Below are 3828 nucleotides of genomic sequence, written 5' to 3' on the forward strand. Positions count from 1 at the left end.
GGGCGGCCGCCATGACGCCGGCGCGCGCCTCTGCCACACTTCCGCCCCCCGCCCCGCCGCCGCGCGCAGGCGCCGGCAACACCAGGCCCCGCCCGGCCGAGGGGCGCGTGGTGAGGAGCACGTTCGAGCCCGCCCGGTGGTCGCGGGTTCGCGGCCCGGCCCCGACCGGGATTTCTGAGGGGACGGCAGCGGACGGGTCCTCGCCTCCCCTCAGGGGGGTTCTGACCGCGGGCCTTGTATCAGCCCAGCCGCTGCTGAGCCTCACCGCTCCCCGGCCCGCTGAAAGGAGAGGAGGGATGTGGGGGGAAAGGGTTCTGCGGCCAAAGCTGAGAGAAACTCCCAGTGCTCAGGGGGGTCTCTCTCCCCAGAAACACTCTGGGGATGGTGTGAATGTGTCTTTGGCCTCTGTCCCAACCTTACCCTCAGCAGGCTGAGACCTCAGGGCTTGCCTAGAGCTAGTTACCCAGACCACAACCTGTCTGGGCAGCCTCTGCCAGTCATCAGTCACCATCACAGTAAAGAAGGGTTGCCTTGTGTTCAGAGGGAGCCTCATGTTTCAGTTTGTGTCCATTGCCTCCTGTGCTGTCACTGGACACTACTGAGATGAGCCTGGCTCCATCTTCTTTACACTTTCCCTTCAGGTATTTATATACATGGATAATATCCCCCTGAACCGTTCCTTCTCCAGGCTGAACAGCCCCAGCTCTCTCAGCCTTTCCTCGTGGGAAATCCTCCAGTCCTCCATCATCTTTGTGGCCCTTCCTTGGACTCCCCAGTGTGTCCACGTCTCTCTTGTGCTGAGGAGCCCAGCACTGGACACAGCACTCCAGGTGTGGCCTCACCAGTGCCGAGCAGAGGGGAAGGGTCTCCTCCATAGACCTGCTGGCAACACTCCTAACGCAGCCTCCATCAGCCGTCTTTGTGGCAAGGGCACACCACTGTCTCCTGTTCAACTTGGTGTCCACCAGGTCCTTTTCTGGAAAGCTGCTTTCCAGCTGGGTGGCCCCCAGCAGGTACTGGTACATGGAGATATTCCCCTCACCCCCAGGGGCAGGACTTTGCATTTCTCTTTGTTGAACTTCGTGAGGTTCCTGTCAGCCCGCTTCTCCAGCCTGTTGAAAGATGAAATTTAAAGATTCAAGGGAGCCTTGAGACTTGTCTCAGTGGTATCCAGTGAAAGGACAAGGGGCAATGAGCACAAACCGTGGGAAATCCTCCAGTCCTCCATCATCTTTGTGGCCCTTCCTTGGACTCCCCAGTGTGTCCACGTCTCTCTTGTGCTGAGGAGCCCAGCACTGGACACAGCACTCCAGGTGTGGCCTCACCAGTGCCGAGCAGAGGGGAAGGGTCTCCTCCATAGACCTGCTGGCAACACTCCTAACGCAGCCTCCATCAGCCGTCTTTGTGGCAAGGGCACACCACTGTCTCCTGTTCAACTTGGTGTCCACCAGGTCCTTTTCTGGAAAGCTGCTTTCCAGCTGGGTGGCCCCCAGCAGGTACTGGTACATGGAGATATTCCCCTCACCCCCAGGGGCAGGACTTTGCATTTCTCTTTGTTGAACTTCGTGAGGTTCCTGTCAGCCCGCTTCTCCAGCCTGTTGAAAGATGAAATTTAAAGATTCAAGGGAGCCTTGAGACTTGTCTCAGTGGTATCCAGTGAAAGGACAAGGGGCAATGAGCACAAACCGAAATACAAGACATTCTATTTAAACAAATAAAAAGCTTTTTTTATTGTGAGAGTGATTGAACAGTAGAGCAGGTTGCCAACTAGAGAGGTTGTGGAACCTACATCCTTGGAGATATTAAAAATCCAACTGGACAAAGTCCTGAGTAACCTGCTGTAGTTGACCTTGCTTTGAGCAGAGAGTTTTGACTAGATCACCTCCAGAGATCCCTCAACCAAATTACTTGGACCGCACAGGAGAGTCTGCACGGCTGGGACAGCAGGAGGACATACTTGTCCACATAAACACCCCACATGCACTAACAGCCCTTCATGGCCCTGGGCAGCCTCCCCTGGGGGCTCTGCCCACACTCGTGAGCCCAGAAGCTCTCAGCTCAGCCGTGGGCCTTCATAGCCTGAGCTGAATCACTGACGGGGTGCAGGTCTTGCTCAGCAGCAGCTGACCATGCCTGACTGTGGACCCTGTTGATCTGAACTCCAATCCCTGGACTAATTTTTCAGAGCTTGATCTCAACCTTGCCCCATCATTGCCTGCCCAGCAATCACCAGACCTGGCTTGCCTTCAGACTTGCTTCATCACTATACACTTACAGTCTGAAATCTTGACTGGACCTGGCAATCATCTCTGAGTCTGTGCTGCTTGCCTTTCTTGGGTACTGTGGACCTGAGTGGTGATGCCCTTGCCCCATCAGCAGTGTTACTGACCTCGGTTCCTGTCTCTTAGGGAACAGAAGAAAAGGAAAATGGATATCCAGGGGAGAAGAACTAACAGCTTTCACTTTTCTTGAATACCATGCCATTAATGCAACGTTTCAGCAAGTAATGTAAAGTGGTTATTATTTAAGCCTAAGAGACCTGTTCCACATAGCCTTTGTTTGGGGCTGATTTCCCAGATGGAAGTATGTGCTTGTGTTCTGTGCAGCTTTGACAGTTTGTGGACATATGCAAAAGATGGCATCAAAGAAAAAGCTTAAGGGAAAGGCCTTGTAAAAGTCTAAATTTAGTATTTGACCCATGACATTGGCGTATGGAGATAAGGAAGTGTAAAACATAATGCTGAAAGTAACATCCCTAAATTTGTAAGGTTATGGTCCTGAGGAAAAATAATAGAAAATAATCCTGGAAAAGCATTGTGGAAAAAAATTCCCTTTATTTTTCAAATATGCAAACTATCTTTATTAACACTGAAACTCACAGCATGAAGAAAAAGCCCTTGGGAATTAACACAGTCAAACTGCCAGAATGCTATGAACATGCTGCACAGCACTGATTTCCAGATACCTCTTTATTTCTTGGGCAAAGCAAAAGAAGGACATACAATTTCAGGGCAGTTTTCATGGGCAGATCTGACTCCTGAAACAATGTGCACACATCACACACATAATGTGACACATGGTCTATCATCTGAAAATCCATATTCTCTATGGATTTTCTATCCTAAAATTAATTTTGAAGAGATGTGTCCTAATCCAAGAGCTCCTCATGTATGCATGCATTGAGATAGCTCTCTGTTTCATCCCAAATGTTGCCCATCTAATCATTAGGAATAAATCTGTTTGCAAATAGGAGACACTCAGAAAGTTCCTGCAAGTAGAAGCAGTGGGACTGCAGTAAAGACTCCATAAACTCAAATATCTGATAATTTAAAAAGTGAGTTGTTAAAATTATTTAATACTTTCAGTTATCTGGTTTTGAAGGCTGAGTTAGTACAAGGTCAGTGTTGGGTTTGGAAGGAGTACAGACACTTTTGTGTTCTTGACTGAGCTCTTAAAGCCTGCCTCCTTGCTAAGTCAGATGCAGTGGGGATGTGGGTCCTTGGGATACGTGCAGGGAAGTCAAAGATAAAGTGGAGAATTTTCTCTATACGTTTGGAAGTTCTCATTACATCACCAGCAGGTACAATTCAAAATCAGCATGCACTTCCTGATAAACCTTGCTTTGGAAGACTCATTACTGGAATGAAGTTAAATAGCTTCTGTTGTTTTAAGGACAGGATTAGTTTGGTAAATCAAGGTGGGCATCAAAATGAAACATGCAGCTTTACAGAGTGAGTTTAGTATTGCCTTTCCTTCTTGGATTAGTATGCTTGTGCACATGCACAACTTTCATATATATATGTATATATATATTTGTGTAAACCCTTT

The sequence above is a fragment of the Calidris pugnax genome, unplaced genomic scaffold (genome assembly GCF_001431845.1).
Source record: "Calidris pugnax isolate Ruff unplaced genomic scaffold, ASM143184v1 scaffold952, whole genome shotgun sequence".
In the NCBI taxonomy this organism is placed as follows: domain Eukaryota; kingdom Metazoa; phylum Chordata; class Aves; order Charadriiformes; family Scolopacidae; genus Calidris; species Calidris pugnax.